Genomic DNA, 17,645 nt, shown 5'->3' with positions numbered 1-17,645 from the left:
GACTGGCTGAGAAGGAACCGCCTGACCTAAGCCAAGCCAATCAGATTCTCCCTCCTTGAAATTCCATCCACCAATGACACAGGCTTAGTCTGGACCAAGGAACCCCAAAGCCATGGGGCAGCAGAGAAACTGGAACAGTGAAACGGGGATGACAGCAGAAAAACACTGGAGAACGATAGCAGTAATACGTCGACTCATTAGGCACATACTGTGTCCCAAACTTCACTCTAAGTGCTTCAAATATTGACATATTTAGTCTTCACAGCAACATGTAAGGTAGGTATTATTATAGCCATTTGACGAATGACAGAATTGAGGCACAGTTTGGACATAAAAACTCAGAGAAAGAACAAATAGCAGGATGCCATTTGGTGCCAGAGACAGAACGATTGATTAGCTGCTAATGATTAAGGACTCAGCGGGATAAAACTGATAAAATCGTGCTTCACAGAGACAACGCTCCACTGCTCTGTTGTCTGCTTTTCCACGGAAGGCGGCATCTCCCTCCCGCTGCCCGCAGACCATGAGAAGATTTGCTGACGGGCTCCAAGCCCTCATCTGAAGGCTGCGCCACAGGCCACAGGGTCTGCGAAATGAGCGTTGGGTACTCCCACCCTTCTTACTCCTTCAGGTCCAAGAAGATCAAGTTGAGTCCTTCACACCTTCATCTTCAGCCTTCACCCGAGGGTGAGCACACCCTTCCCGCTCTCCAGCTGGGCACAAGGCAAAGTTTATACGGACCCGCCCTTCCTATGCCACCTAAGCCACGAAGCCAAGTCTCACTGTGTCTCGAAGCCTCCCTCAAGCCTTCAAGGCACACCTGACTTCCTAGGCTCTTATCACCCCACCTTCTTCCTAGAAACCAATGTAACGTCATGAAGTTGTCACTTGAATTAACTGTGATCCTGGAGCCCTAAAGGTTGGGAAATATGGCTGCTGAAGGCATTTCCCTCTAACGGCTCCAGAAAGTGGACAAGAAGGTTAACAAGTGGTTGTAAAACGGTCAATTTGCAGGTTGCTGGATGCAGCAAAACAATGCCTGATGGCACCCAGAATCTTTCGCAGTGAGGAAGGAGGGATTTCTTGAGCATCAAGTCTCTCCCCTAGAGTCCATCTCGCCGAAGAAGTGCCTCTCGCGCAAACCCTGGTGAGGTGTCCGCCTCCAAGGCTGGCGGTGAGGAACGTTGATGGAGCTCCCAGCGTTGTGTCAAATTCGTCCATCAGCAGCTTATTGTCAGCTCCTGCGTGGGAGGCCCCGGTCCAGGCACGCAGACAGAGCAGGGACAAAGCAGCCCATCCTGCCTTCACGGAGCTCACGGGTGAGGGAGGAAGACAGAGATGCTCATAAAGAAGGAAAATATAGTGTACATCACATGAGCACAGACACAGGCAAATAGAGCCGGGACAGGGATAGCAATTTTTGTGGGTGGGGATGGAAATTTTAAATAAGGTAGTTAGGAAATGCTTCCCTGAGAAGGGGACGGTTGAACAACTTAGAGGTGGAAACACAGAAAAGCCAAATAATATTATGATGATGATGATCACAATAGTAATAATAATAAAAAACACCTACATTTACCTATATAGTACTGCCTATGTGCCAGGTACTGTCCTCACAGTTTACCTCACTGATTTTTCGTTTACTGATAAATAAACTAAGGATCAAGAATTAAGAGCTTGTCCAAGGTCACAGGGCAATAAGCTGGTGGTGACCCAGCTAGTCGGGCTCCGGCGTCTGTGCTCTGAAGCACAGCATCCCTCTGCCTTCCCCGTGATCCAGTGGGGAGTGGACAAGGTGGCGAGTCTGCAGCCGTGTAGACGGGGCTTGAGAGTCCTGCCTCTGCTGCCCACTGGCCAGAGGACACGGGAGACCACTTCCTTCTTGCTCCTCATCAGTGTGTCTGTGATAATAACAGGACCCTCTTCACAGGGTTTTTGTGAAGTTTAAACGAGTTATGGATATAAGACTCTTACATGGGTTGCTGGCACAGGGCAAGTGCTCAACAAAGAAAGTCATTCTTATTAATATCACCATTATGGTTAGTACCTTTTAAATCGTCGGTAGGAGGGGTCAGCCCCATAGCATAGCAGTTAAGTTCGTGCACTCTGTTTAGGCAGCCCAGGGTTCACCAGTTCAGATCCCGGGGGTAGACCTGTGCACTGCTCATCAAGCCATGCTGAGGCAGGCATCCTACATATAAAGCAGAGGAAGATGGGCACGGATGTTAGCTCAGGGCCAGTCTTCCTCAGTAAGAAGGGGAGGATTGGCAACAGGTATTAGCTCAGAGCTAATCTTCCTCAAAAACAAAAATAAATGAAAAATAATAATAATAAATCATGGGTAGGATGCAGGGGAAAGCAATCAAAGTCACCCTCGGTGGAGAGCAGTTCAGGAAACCCTTGTCTGCCATCTCTGTGGAGTCTTTCACGAGCTCTCAACCTTCCCACATTTCTGACTTTTTCAGTCGATAAACAACATGTCCAGAGAGATTGGTGGTTCTGTTCCCAACCATCAACAGCGACTGATGGGATGAGCAAACTGGAGGAAAGCGAAGAAGAATGAAATCCTGTGATTACCCCTGGGGGTCCCATGGGAAAAAGTATGTCCTTGTAACACCACCCCATGGGCAGGAGATGGCAGCTCAGATGCTTACTATCAAAGACAGCATCAATAGTCTTCAGTTCTCTCCATAGAAAGGGCATAAGTTCTCTGCTTTAAAGTTTAGCAGGATCGTCAATCTTACAGCCTCTATTTGGAATAATTTGGCAAATGCCCACAGCAAGAAAACACTAGCCTAAAATGGGCCAGCAGGCCGAAGGAGAGAAAGCTAGAGAGTATCACCTTTATTTTCGACATTATAGGACCGTGACAATATCTATTAAGTTCCCAGGAAATTACGATTATTTTACCTTTCTAAAGACGCTCTTGAGTGGTCCCTGATTTCATTAGCAGCAGCCTCTGAAAAAACAACAAACCTTATTGGCTGAGAAATTCAAACTCTAACCGCCGACAGGCACATTAGAGGGGACAGGACGAGAGGCGTCTGGTAGACGGAGGCAGAGAGAGGAGGAGCTGCGGTGAATGACGGAAAAGAAGCCGGCTCTCTCGGGAGGGATGTGAGTCGGGCTCATGTGAACGGGTACCTGTTTTTCTCTAATTTACACAGTTCAATTTCCACTCTTTGTGACTTCAAGAAACAAAGTAAGTTATGTGAGCCAATTACCTATGTGCATTTTCCTCTTCATTTCTCTCGGGCAAAATTCTGATTTAATTTCAATCCATAGGGCAGTTGGGCCCATCACATTTGAATGAACGTGGTTCTTTGGATGTGAGACGGCGCCATCCCAGATGCCTCCTCGGTGCACTATTGTGGATTTGGAGAGAAACATAATGGGTTGTACTTTTAGTGTTCAGCAAATGGTCTCAGAATGGCCCCCAGGCTCGCAGATGGATTCGGTAGCTGGCATTCCAACCTTACAGCATACGTGGAATTCTGACTTGAGGACTTTGGAACGATTCCACAGTATCTGAGATAGCTGTGTCAGTCCATCAATATCCACACGAAAGTCTAGGAAAATTAAAATTCACGAATCCAGGAAGTCAGGACATCTGGTTTACCCGTCGCTCTCCCTCCAGCTCTGCTGCTGCACATGCCCCCATTTGCTCGGCGGTCATCACGGTTTCACGCAGACGGGATGTCTTGCTGTCGGGACTAAACACACTTGACTCAATCAACAGAGTTATTGTTCTGAGGCCAAAACATCTCCGATTCATAACCTGGCTGTTGTTTTCCATATTAAATGAGTGTGGCATTAATTTCTAGCCCTGCCTTGGTAGAACGGGGAGGCCAGCACTATAAGAAGATGGAAAAAATAAAAATAGCATCCTCTGCGCACTCCCCTGACATACATTCTCATTTCACCAGTCACACCACAGCAGCGGAACAAATATTACAGGCCTGTGTAAAGTTCTAGAACTGACGCAATAAATGACAGGAGCGTCCTATCCTCAGCTATTCTCATTTAAGATGTTTCTTCTCTAATGTGTTTCTCCCCTGAGTCTTTGTGAATCCACTAAAGTAAAAACCTTTAAGAATGTGAAATTCATTGGAAGCTGTCCTCCATTTAAAGCACAGAAATTGCTGGCTCTCACAGTCTCCGCTCTGTCAGTTTAATTGGACACAAACACGGGTATTTGCTGCGGCAGTCACTAAGCAGCACTGTAAAACTGGCACGCCAGCTTGGAAACCCTGCCTGAGCACTGTGCTCACTCTCCTGCTTTTTTACTGCCCCTCTTCCTCCTCAGCACAGCTCAGGCCTGCACGCCTCCAATTACTGCCTTTCTTCTAGAAAGGAGTCAGAAAAACCACCTTTACCACCTTCTTCTTTTCTAGGACCCAAACCCAGACCGATAGGGCATTTGCCCCCCAGCAAATAATAATCAAATCTTGGGACCTAGGGTGTTTTCACATGGCTGCTCGTTGGCCGTGGAAACTGACTCCTGAAAGAAAGAGGAAAATTCAGATGTGACCTCAGTCTCTAAATGTCATCACCTTTAATCCAGCAGCTCTGAAGGGGAACTAACTACCCAGAATCCTTTGTCACATTGGTGAGGCGTTCCAGGGTCTGGGAAGAAACTGATGTCACTGAAGCCTGCTTCCTGGGAAAGGAGAAAAAGGCCATAAGTGGAGCTAACGGAGAGTAAGAAGGGATGGTTGTTGTTTCTTTTCTTTTCTTTTCTTTTATCTTCTTTTCTTTTTACACTTTTGTATTCAACCCCTTTCCAAGCTCCCACTTCGCCTGAGGTCAGATAGAATTCTGCATGTAAACCATGCAAAATAGGTTTTTGGTGCAGCAAACAACAGTCAAAAAATCCTGCTCTTTATTCCCAGCAGAAGTAAAAGGCTCCATGAGCAGTCGCATTTAAACGCGATAACCACCACAGTCAGAGCAAGGAGGGTGTCTGCTTTGGGCACCGGTAAGTCCCAGCGCAAGACCGTGACTGTTACAAAGTGGGTGATTATCAAATATGTTATGAAGGAACGAGTAAGTAAATGAAGACACGAAATGTAGTTCCAAACTTATTTTTATTTCTTTCTTCCCTCGGTGCATACACATCTGTGCTGTCTTTCCTGTTGGCAGCTCAGCTCCACCATCATCTTCTTCTGAGCCTGGGAGCTACATTTCCTGTGTCCATTCCCCTCTAAGCTACCATTTAGAGTTTGAAGTAAGGGGAAGTCAGGAGAGATTGGGCTGGCAGAAGAGAGCAGAGCCATTGTCGCTGGGAGGCCACGCTGGGCAGCCGCGGTTGCTTTATAACCCTGTCCAGGAGCTCCGGCCTGTGCTCACAGCAGCTCGCTGAAACTCTCCATGAGACCCTGCTTCTCCAGCACTGCAGGGGAGGTTCTGAAAATCAGTGGCTTTTTCTTTGACGCTTCCGCTGCGTCCTCCATGAGCTTCCCTCTCCCACCTTACCCCAACCCATAATGTGTAAGATCTAATTCCTGTTCTAAGTTTCTTATTCCTGTAAAGCTTGCAGTGGACTCTATTTTCTATCAAATCTAAGTCCTAACTAATGTAACATGCTGCAATGTCATATATACATATATAAAATCATTTTCATTTTATCAGAGTCACTGCCCCCCCCCCCCCCAAATTCTAACTGTGGAATTCTTCCCTGGCATCTGCTCCTTGGAGTTAAATCTTGAGCAGTTTCTGGAAGGATAGTTGGAAATTGTATTGATTAGAGGAAGGAACCTATGCTAGTGGTCTGCGCCACAGGATCATCATTGGGGGTGTCTGTGAATAAGAGATGGTTCACTGCTCTAAATGTGTTTAGCTGGAAGTAACCAAGCAACCACTCAGCAAACAAGTTAGCCATAGGGAGACTTGGTAATTATTCAGTAAGATGTCTGGCAGTGACAGCAGCATTGGTTCAGAATCCAGGAGATATCAGCAAGGTCCAAGACACTTTCTGTACTCCAGTCTTCCATCATCAGCCTATTGGTTTACTCAGAAGGTGTGTACCTCATAGTAACAGGATGGCTGCCACAGCTCCAGGCATCAAGTCCTCACAGTTCAGGCTTAAGCATCAAGATGCATAGTACACAGTGCAGACTGAGAGAAGAGAGTACAAAGAAGGGTCTTCTTCTATTACCCTTTCTTTTATCAAGGAAGCCTATTTCTCAGAGGGTCTCTCTGTATCTCTCAGTGGCCAGAACTGAGATCCATGCCCCATCCTAGACCAATCACTGGCCCAGGCAAATGAGATCATATGATTGTTGTAGAACAATGATGACAGATACACTGTAGGCATCCATCAGCATCAGAAACAAAGTTGGGGCGGGGCACGTATTTTTGGGGTTTCACATGATGAGCCAGATGGTTTTCAGTGTGATATAACTGAAGCTTAACGGCATTTGATGGCACAGCAGTGACATAGCTCCCTTCTGATTCTCACTGGCTTGTGCTAATCACATCGCGGAGTCTCAGTCTGCTGCTCCTGTGTCTTTAACACCAGCGGGACGTTTAGGAACCTCCCTCTTGACTAAGAGGAAGCAGGACTCAGGCGCAAAGGCTCCGGCAGACAGTAGCATCTAACACGGTAGTTTCCCCGGGGGTAGTTAATTTACGGCGCTCTACGCACAGCAAGTGGCGGTGGTTTTCCATTTGTAGTAGATGTCATTTCCTTTTGAAATATGTGTATTGATGTTAAATAAGCATGTTTGAAGATAACTTTAAGTAAACAGCAACATTAATAATACTGTATACTGCATTGTGGTAAATATTTCATTGTGGTAAATAAGACAAAAGTCATCAATGTGGCATAAAAAGCTGGAAATTAGGAAATGTCATCTTAAGGAAGAGTGGGAACATTAGCAGCTTCTGGAACACCCTAGAATTTACATGAGAAAACTGAAAACCACGTCCAAGTGAATTTCTCAGGCAAAATCAATGGAAATCTGAGCTCTTTGCCATGACTTTCTTTCCCCTGACACTACCCTGCTTATTCAAAGAAAATCCACAACAAAATCTCCCGTTGTGATGAATTGGCTCATTAAGTAATATTTATCGTTTTCTCTTTCTCTAACGCCACGCTGGCGCCTCTCACTGCCTGTGGTTGGCTGTTACCACCATTACTTTTGTTTCTGAAAACAAGCCAAGACGTTCGAGGCCATGATTAAAAATGCTCTTTTATGAAATTTGACACTGAAATGCCAGAGCACTACATGAGCTACTGTGTGTTCCATAATTACTGAGGCTGCAATTTACTAAAGTCATGGCTAGTAAAGCAAGGGTTCACACCCTCTCACACTTTCTGCTTTGACCTAAATATTTCCTAGGTCCTTGGTCTCATAAAAAATATTGGTTTGGTTCACTGTGTGTTACAACAGTGTTTCGCAATGTGGGGCGAGCCCCCGTGGGTGGTGTGCCGTGTGATTTTAGGGGATCCCCAGATAGAACATTAGAACTTAGAATCACAGAGTGAGAAATTTTATTCCCTTTTCAATTCTCTTTCAATCCCCTCCGTTATAAGGAGGAAAAAATTCTCCTTATGAGGGCAGAAACCTTTAACAGCTCTAGCAGTTGCTAATACCCCTTCTTAACCTGGAGAGACCTGGCCTTAAGCCCGGTGCCTTTGCAGGAATCAAAATCTAACTAGAAATGTGTGGGTTGGTAGCAGTTATATCTTGTTTCACTTGAGTTATCAGAGTCCCCACCAAGAGCCCAGTAAGAACAGACGTTTTTAATTCCCACGCACGCAGCAGTCTGCAGGGGGTGGCCTCAGGGCTTGTCAGCAGCTGGAAGATGTCAGAGATCTCGGGCTGTGTCTTTGCAACTCTGTTGGCCATTCCTGAGTGGATGCCAAATGGGAGACGTCAAACATCAAACCCTCAGACATTAGCCTCTCAAATGTGGCGCGAGGTGACCCCAGGAAAGGTTTTCTCCTGGAAACACTGGCTTATCTGGGAGCTTTCCCCCATTTCTCAGCCCCCTCTGTCTCAGGGGCCAGAACTGAATCTCACGCCCAACCTGGGTCCAGTCATGGACAAAAGGGGTGGAGCCACCCTGGCTTAGACAGCCATGACCTACACAGTGGTGATCAGGGCACGGTCAAGGCCCTGTTCCAGCGGGACCCGTGGGATGTATGAAGATGTATGAAGATGTATGAAGTATGCTTGGTATTTGTGTAGCTCATTGTCCTGTCTCCACCAGCAACGCACTGAATCCATCCCACAGAGCAGAGAACCTCTTCCGCCCTCAGAGGCCTTCTGGGCACCACACTCTGGGTCTGAATTGTCTTTAGCATGAAAAGTACAGCCAAAGTGATGCCATTCCCCAGGACGAGCTCGGGCTCCCTGCTACCTGAGGCCAGGCTACTGCGCACGTTTCGACTCCAGTGTAAACAACTTCTGGCTGCCCTTTGACTGTTCTTGAGCCTAAGATTTTGTGTAAAAGAGGAAAAGGGTTCTTCAGGAAGAACTGACAGGTGCCGGGTAGTCTGAGTGTGACTGAGGGTGGGTTTCATGGCGTCTCTTGTGCCTTTTTTCCAAAGAAAACTCTATTGAAGACTCAGAAGTTCAGCTAAATCTCTTCAGTGCCGATGAAGGGAGATTTAAGACAGTGCTAAAGTTTGAATTATAAAATTTTGCAAAGAAACATGATCTTACTGTCAAATACAACAGCTAAGATAATCCAGACAAGGCTGATCAACATTGGGAAACAATCCTTTTAATGATTAGACAATAATGAATCATCATTATCCTTTTGGGTCAGTATAAATGGGGACCTGTTTTTATGTTTCTTTCTGTGTTTATTTTCCTTCAGACACTGTAATATTCTCACTCTTTACTCTTGCTTGTACTATTACCAACTGTTTTGTTAATGAAATTATAGCATAACCTTGTTAATTCTCATAAATTTAATATCAGAGGCACCTTCCTTGATAGGCTGATGGTATTCTGAACAACAAATAGGAGACTATATTTTAAGAGAAATTTAGCCAACTCATGGGCTGCCATTACTGAGCTGCATCCATGCCCTGAGCTCTGAGTGAAACCTTTGGTCACCACACCAATTGTGCTGTGGGATCTACCATGACCCCATTTCACAGATGGGACCTGAAACAACACTGATGGGGGCTTCTGTAAAGCTTTTCCTTCCTTAAAGAAAAAGAAAGAAAACAAAACTTGCCATCCTCCTACCTTTAAATATACACGAGTGAGGATGTGATTGATGTGGGGAACTCTGGCAGCCATCTTGTGACCATGAGGAGACAAGACTAAGGATCAACGAAGATGCACTGGGTGCAGTAGAAAGACAGAGTGAGCCTGGGTCCTTGGAGACCTGCGAGAACTGCTGAACCAAACCTGAAACAGCCCAGCTTTAGGCTTTTTGGTGTTTTAAATAATAATCTTTTTTGTTTAAAACCTCTGGTTGAATAGTCTGTTATTATTACAAGGCAGCATTAGAGGATTCACAAAGGAGATGAGTTTTGAAGTGTGAACTTCCAAAATCTTTGAAATGGGTGAAAAAGATAGTCAAAGGTTGAATGCAACCTTTCCTGAGACCCTAAAAATGCAAAATGGAAAACACTGCCAATGAAGGTTAAGCATAAAGTTGACCCAGCACAACAGTCCTGCCTTTCCCAGAGCAATTTCCCAATGCTATCCCCTGCCTGTGTGAGTCTTTGTGAGTGCTGCTGTGTGTTCTCATGACACACTCAGGAAAATGGACAGACACCTCTGATGCTTTTACTCACATTTCAGAACTCTGACTTGAATTTATTGAGTGGGTAATGAAGAAAGACTTCCAATGATGAAAGACCGCCAGATGCAGACAAAATCATGAGCGTGTGATACTGAACAGGTGCAGGAATCTGGCTGACTTCTTTCCATCCCATGTGGCAGGTGCAATCAGCCTACACCACCAATTGCTAGAAGTTCATATAGAAAATGTGCACATGGATGTAGACAAATGGAAAAACATCCCATGTTCATGGATCAGAAGAGTAGATGTTGTTAAAATGTCCATACTACCCAAAGACATCCTTGGATCAAATGCAATCCTCATCAAAATTCCAATGGCATTTTTCACAAAAATAGTAAAAACAATCCTACAATTTGTATGGAACCACAGAAGTCCCTGAATAGGCAAAGTGCTCTTGAGAAGAATGAAGCTGGAGGCATCACACTTCCTGGTTTCAAACTATCTTACAAAGCTATAGTAATCAAAATGGTATGCTCTTGGCACGAAAACAGACATACAGGCCAATGGAACAGAATCAAGAGCCCAGAAATATACTTATGTATTTAAAGTCCATTAATACAAGGGAGCAAAGAACACTCAAAGGGGCCAGGATAGTCTCTTCAATAAATGATGTTGGGAAAACTGTATATTCACATGCAAAAGAATGAAATTGGAACCCTATCTTACACTGCTCACAAAAATTAACTCGAAATGGATTAAAGACTTAAATGTAAGACCTGAAACCATAAACTCCTAGAAGAAAACATAGGAAAAAGCTCCTTGACATCAGTCTTGACAAGAATTTTTTGGGGTATGACACAAAAGCATAAACAACAAAAGCAAAAATCACCTAGTAGGACCATATCAAACTAAAAAGCTTCTGCACAACGAAAGAAACAATCAACAAAATGACAAGGCAACCTTTGGAACGGGAGAAAATATTGGCGAATCATATACCAGATAAGAGCTTACTATCCAAAATATGTAAAGAACTCATAAAACTCAATAGCATATCATCATCATCAACATCATTCATTGAAAAATGAGCAAAGGATCTGAATAGACATTTTTCCAAAGGAGACATACAAATGGCCAAGTACGTGAAAAGATTCTCAACATCACTAATCACCTGGGAAATGCAAATCAAAACCACAATGAGATATCACTTCACACAGGTTAGAATGGCTGTTGTCAAAAAGACAAGAGATAACAAATGCTGGCGAGGAAGCGGAGCAAAGGGCACCCTTGTGCTCTGTTGGTGGGAGTGTAAATTGCTATAGCCACTCGGAAAACAGTATGGAAGCTCCTCAAAAATTTCAAAATAGAATCACCACATGATCCAGCAATCCTACTTCTGGGTAGTCACCTGAAGGAAATAAAATCAGTGTCTCAAAGAGGTACCTGCACCCCCATGTCCACTGCAGCGTTATTCACAACAGTCAAGACATGGAAACAATCTAAATATCCACCAATGGATGAGTGGGTAAAGAAAATGTGGTATGTATATACAATGGCATTTTGTTCATCCATAAAAAGAAAGAAATCTTGCCATTTACAACAACACAGATGGGCCTTGAGGGCCTTATGTGAAGTGAAATGAGTCAGGTAGAGAAAGATAAATATGGCACAATTCCACTTATGTGGAATCTAAAAAACCAAACTCATAGAAGCAGAGAGTAGATTGGTGGTTGCCAGGGGTGAGGAGAGTGGGAAATGAGGAGATGTTGGTCGGAGGGTACAAACTTCCAGTGGAAGTTCTGGGATCGAATGTACAGCATGGTGACTATAGCTAACGGTACCGTATCACATACTTGAAAGTTGCTAAGAGAGTAAATCTTAAATGTTCTTGCCATAACAACAGCAAAACGGTAATTATGTGATGTGAAGGATGTGTTAATTAACTTTATTGTGGTAATCATCCCACAATATTTACATGTATCAAATCATCATGTTGTACATGTTAACCTTGCCCCACATTATAAGTCAATTATATTTCAATAAAGTTGGAGAAGAAAAGGAAACATAGACACGAAACTTCCTGTGATCAACCTGGAAAATGGGCCTGTAAAAACATCCAAGCCCCCTTAGCTAACTGTGAATACAAATACTTTTTTTTTTCCAGTTCAGAAATTTGCATCTTTTCTCAGAACCCAGGCTGACGTCAAACCTGGACATTTTGTGTGACAGGACTCCCTCCCCCCAGCTGACTCTCCTCCTGCGTCCACGGTGGGCTAACGCATCCGTCGGAATGCCATCCGTCTTGGTTTCACTGCCTGATAAGGTAGCGATTTCATTAAGCCATGGCTCCATGACAGACTGAGAGGGTGTGATATAGGGCAAGTCAGTGAGTCTGGTTCCAGACCCTATAGTGCTTACAGCAGTGAGTGCTATCCAAACAGGTGGGAAATGATGCCTGGCCAGCCCCGGGCCATTTCTCGGATGAACAGCTGATAGTCACCCCCACGATGGTCCAGATGTGTGTTTCCTCCCACAACATTGAGTTAAAAGTAACACTCTGACTCCTTCCTCCGCATGATGGTCAGCCAGCCCACTGCCACCAGGCGATCCTCAGGAGGAAGTCTCAATGGTTATTGCAGAAAGGCTGAGAATAAAATAAAAAATCCTGTGTGCATTATTCGAATGAGATTTTAATCATTTCGAACTTGTTCCCAAACTTTCCCAGACTGCTCACGATAATGAACTCTCTGGGATTTTCATACTCCAGCTTGTGACGTCACACTAAACGGACTGCAGCTAATGATGCTGATGAGATGAAGATTTATTGGTGCTGGACTGCGGTTTGATTCTGTGATTTCAGGATCTGGTGAAATATTTTGATTCCCCTCTTCCAACCTCAGTCTCTCCTCTCCCTCCTCCCTGTTGGGGGTGACACTGATGGTTGTGCATAAGCTGTCAGAGCTCCACTTTGGGAAGAGTTTCAACTCAAGGGAGTTTGAGGTTTTCTTTAATTTTCATCCTTGAAAACAACCTCAGCCCTCACTCCACCAAAGCACTTCGTGAGTGGCACTGGAGTAGCCGTGAATCATCTGTTGCCCTTAGTGCCACTGCTGTGCAGCCTCATTCTCCATTCAGTATCATGTTGGGGTTGGTGGAATGATCAGTAATGACCTGGGGTCTGAGAACTTGGGTTCTGACCAGGGATCTTCCATGGATGGAAGACACCTGCTTGGTCTCCCCACTCATAAGGCAAATGCAGCTCCATCTGACCTTCCCCAAGGGACTTGGAAAAGTCACATGAGATGAGTGTGTGAGGCACTTTTAAATATGCCAAGGAGGGGCCCGTCTGGCAGCATAGTGGTTAAGTTTGTGTGCTCCACTTAGGCGGCACGGAGTTCGCAGTTTCAGATTCCAGATGTGGACCCACACACCATGCTGTGGCAACGTCCCACATACAAAATAGAGGAATATTGGCACAGATGTTAGCTCAGGGCCAATCTTCCTCACAACAAAAGAAGAAAAAATGCCAAGGAGCTGTAAGATTTGAACTGACACCTCCCACCTCCATCAGGTTCTGCTCCTGTGTCCCCTGGGGTTGTGAGGCCACACGGAGAAAGCAGAGGCCAATCTTAGCCATGCAACCAAACCAGGGTGGGGACTCCTGAGGACAGGATGAATCAGAGAAGAGAATGCACTGATCATGATTCTGACATTGTGACGCTGTTCCTAACACCATATATCTTCACATTTCCTCCCAGTTCCATGAGTCTCTGACACATTGAACATAAATGGGTAGCATGTGACAAACACAAATTTTTCTCCTCTGGCCCCCTTTCAAATGGATTAAAAGGGGCGATTCCCCGCCCCGCATGGCAAGGCCAGCAGACCCAGTGGCTTTGTGCTCACCGTTCATAACAGACCGAACTTTGGTCAGTTTAGGTCCTGACTGTTGCTTCTGTTTACAGTTAAGACTCCGGGGAGATGGGGTGAGTGCACCGCAGCTTCTTTCCTGTAGGTCACAGCTGACCACTGGACAAAACACAAAACAGACCAAGAAAAGCCCTAAACACCAGAGGACTCTGGAGAGTGACCAATGTCCTCCCAGGTCATTCTGCCCCTGACGGAGCCCAACCAGCCACTCGCCCTGGGAATCCTGAGCCTTCTCCGGGTGTTAACTGTTATATATTATTCAAAAATTAAATATAACAAGATTCTTTCAGAAGGGTTTCATGATGAGAAGAGAATAAAGCCAGGTTCCAGAATACTGTGCCCGGTGGTGGTTGGCGGTGCTTCCTGGGAAGGCCTGATGAGAGGGGCATTTGAGGTGAGAACGGAGTGACAGTGTGGAACCCGCTGTGCAAAGGTCAGGGAGCAGATGCTCTAGGTAAACAAAACAGCCATTGAAAAGAGTCTAGGCTGAGAGTGAATTTGGCAGGTTCCAAAACGAAGCATAAAACAGAAACTTACACAAGATCAGTGCAGCTAAAACAGAGAAAGAGAGCAATGATATTGGATGACATTTTGGTCCTGACGGAGGGGGAGTGCCTCTCGGGTCACAGCCGCTGTATTTCAAACACCGGAAGTGCCTCTGGTACCAGAGTCAGCCCGAAGCCTGCTTATCGATGCATGCTTTTATTTAAAGATGTTGCTGCTCCAACGCCCCTTTTAGAGTTTCACTGCGTTCCCTACCTTGCATACATGAAGCTCTATAATTTATATCTTAGCATAACTTCCCACCATCCCTTCCAAACACTGCTCTTCTGTAGAAAAGATAAGTTCTGCATTAGATAGGGCTGACTTCCCAGGAGAAGAAGGGCTGCTCAGTTTAAGATTCACTTATGCCGTGTCTACACAGAGAATGAAAAGTAGAATTATTATTTGAGTGGAGAAGAAACGATTGTCTGGAAGTTGTGTAGATTCCGGATGACTTTCCCCCCATGTATTTACTGCTCTCGGCCTGACTGGCTCTTCTCTGATAAACGGTCTTCACTGTAATCCTGACATTCTGCACCTAAAAGACGCCTTTCACATTTCCGTGCCTTGCTAAAGATGCTGCTCATTCCTAAAAAAGAAAACCATCACGTGTTTTCCCTTTTTGCCTTTCTTCAAATTCCATGTAGCTGTGAGTTTAAACTCTGGTACTTTCTTGTGCCCACTGCCTCTCCATCCGTATACTTTGGTCTCTAAAGGGGCGTCTCTGGGCCATGGAATCTGAGCTCATCTGTTCCTATTTTGGCTTGTGTAGTCTTACTGTAGAATCTGTACCTCCCACCTTGTGACCTCTCAAGGTCACAGGCTTGTTGTCCCCTCAAGAGAGGACCATTAGTAACTGTCTCCACATTAGTTCAAACCAATCCATCCACTAGAAGACAGGGACTTACTTCATCTAGACGTTTTTGGGAGGATCAGATTGATTTTTCCAATCAATAATTTGACAGCTCAGACACTACAAACCTAGATAAATTCAGGGGAAATGAATGAGCTATGACTCCTAGAGAACTGCATTAAAAAATTGTATTACCCTCTTTTCTCCCACTTCAGTTTAGATATCACAGAATATCGACTTGTTGGAAAAAATAAAAACAAAAGAAGAAACCAAGACAGGTACAAATCTGGTGCTTAATTAAATTAGCAGGAAACAATTAGAGCAGATCAACGTTTAATGACTTTCTGTTTGACCAATTACTATCCATGCTGAATGCGAGACTAGTTAAAAGTAACCCTTACTTCCACTGGTTTACATCTGATCTTCAGCCCTGCTGTTTGTTTCTTAGCTTTGAAGGGGTCACGTTTTAACAGTAAAAACGGTGACTGTGCTGAGGCCCACATGGCTCTTGGCAACCCTCGCTGACCCAGAGGGCACCCTGCACAGATCCATCTTGGGAGGCAGAGCATTTCCAGCTCTGCTGAGAATCACTGCCACATTCCAGGGCTCTGAGCTGGCCTTCTGCACCTTGTCACGCCATGAGGATTGCTGTGTTTTATATGTTGCGTTAATCGCAACTTTCATCACTACATAATTCCCACTGCTCCTCCTACAAAGCCCCACTTTCCAAGGGGGAGGTTCCTGCTGTGCAACTCAGCCCCTGTTTTGCTTAAGCGCTCTGGTTACAGAAACGGAGTCCCGTAATGCCTTGTCCAATTATTGAGGATGTGAATGGGGAGAAATTGAAAATATCTTTTGAAAAGAGCAGGTGGCATAACAGTGTTTCAGTAAGCATGTACACTTCTCTTTGTGGCCCATCCTAGTTGGCTAAGGCCTACCTCTCCATTTTGGAAAATCACCAAAATCTCCTGGATTCATTCTCTAGACCAGGGTTGTTCAAGCTCACACTTATTGATATTTGTGGCTAGAAAATTATTTTTTTATTTTTTAGGGGGTGGCAAGGGAGGCTGGCCTGTGTGTTGTAGGATGTTTAGCAGTCCTCCTGGCCTCTACCCGCTGGATGCCAGCAGTATCCGTCCCAGCTCCCCCCGACTCCAGTCCTGCAATCAAAGATGTTTCCAGATATTACCAAGTGTCCTCTGGGGAACAAAATCGCCCCAGGCAAGAACAGGTCTAATCAATTTGAAAGAACTTTGGCTCTATCAGTCTCAGTTTTCCACTGCAGTTACAACCTTTGCAGAAACAACCAACTTCCAGGGCTCAGGACCACATCACCCGTGATTTGTCCCTGGTTCACAAACACGTGGTAATCCCATGAACAAGAAAGAACTTGTCTGTCAATGCAATAAAACTCAGGAATGTTAGCAGGGTCCCCATCCATGAAATTCTATGATGAGAGGACACTCGAGCTCCTCTGAATAGCTCAGTCATCAGCCATTTGGTGTCATGGAACCAACTCCAAGGACATTCTGATGTTGGAAGAACTCCTGCTGCTCAACATTTTATCTTCTGGAGATGTCACTGGTTTAACAGAGCCCACAATAAGTCATTCGAGGCCAATGTTTGTTGTAGCAGCTAGACCGTCTTAACCATGGACGTTTTGCATCATGTTTCTCCTCTGGAATCCTTATTTTGCTTTAGACCATTTATGTTATTCTTTCACAAACATCGTCTACTTAAAAATTTTACACTGATCTTTAAATTTCTTTTTCTCTTGTATTTTGATTTTCTATTCTCTGTGTTTTTCACAACAGCTGCTTCTTGAAGTTTGACAACCATTTATGTTTTGCAACTTTTGAAAATACCCATTGCTTTTATCCCTCACTGCACAACCTGGAAAGTCATATCTCTTTCAGAATCACCATGGTGATCATTTCACAGATGGATTTCTAAATGCAGGGAAATAGAACCATCATTCTCTTTTCTGATATATTGACAACTTTGACCTGAAGTTATTTCTTGGACCATTTCTCTTTCATACACATCAATGGTAATTTTCAAATTCAGTTTGGATAATAGTTATTGACTATAAGGTGATTGCATAAATTCAGCCATTTTAATTGAAGCTTTATTCTCCTCTCAGGAATGTGTTTCATTATTTCCCCATAATTTCCCACCTATCAGAGGACAAAAATAAGCCTGCTGCTGGCTCACAACCTTCTTCCAAGCTTCTCAAGCTACATGCAAAAAAAATCACTAAAAGATGATCCTCATTAACAACTAATGGTTAGATTAATGGGTTGTTTTAAAAATCCCCGTTGAGATGTTAGAACTAGACCCGCCAGCAAGCAATCTCCTATTTATATATGGGAGTTCAACAGGATGTGGTTATCTCCTGATCACGCCACAAGCCTCTTGGGGTGACATGAAAATCATGCCAGTTAGTTATAAACGAGGATACTGAGAGTTGAGAAGCAGTGACTATTTCTAAGAATTTGTACATGTTTCTGAGTTTTCTTATTAAATCTGTTTTTACATTAATTTTAGAATTTCTACAAGAGATGCTTAAAATTACACCCCTCTTGACTCAAGTTTGCATAAAAGTGTTTAA

At 44.4% G+C, this 17,645-nt stretch overlaps 1 long non-coding RNA gene across 1 annotated transcript; it reads left to right on the top strand.

The window, feature by feature from the left end:
* Nucleotides 1–38: 38 nt before the first annotated feature.
* LOC111774681 (uncharacterized) lies at nt 39–5,070 on the top strand. The gene is made up of 3 exons (XR_011441390.1): nt 39–1,319; nt 2,466–3,202; nt 3,286–5,070. It is a non-coding gene; the product is annotated as an uncharacterized lncRNA (long non-coding RNA).
* Nucleotides 5,071–17,645: the final 12,575 nt, after the last annotated feature.

This window comes from Equus caballus, chromosome 8 (genome assembly GCF_041296265.1).
Source record: "Equus caballus isolate H_3958 breed thoroughbred chromosome 8, TB-T2T, whole genome shotgun sequence".
Taxonomy (NCBI): domain Eukaryota; kingdom Metazoa; phylum Chordata; class Mammalia; order Perissodactyla; family Equidae; genus Equus; species Equus caballus.
The sequence above is the reverse complement of the archived record's forward strand: the minus strand, read 5'-3'. Positions and strand labels throughout refer to the sequence as shown.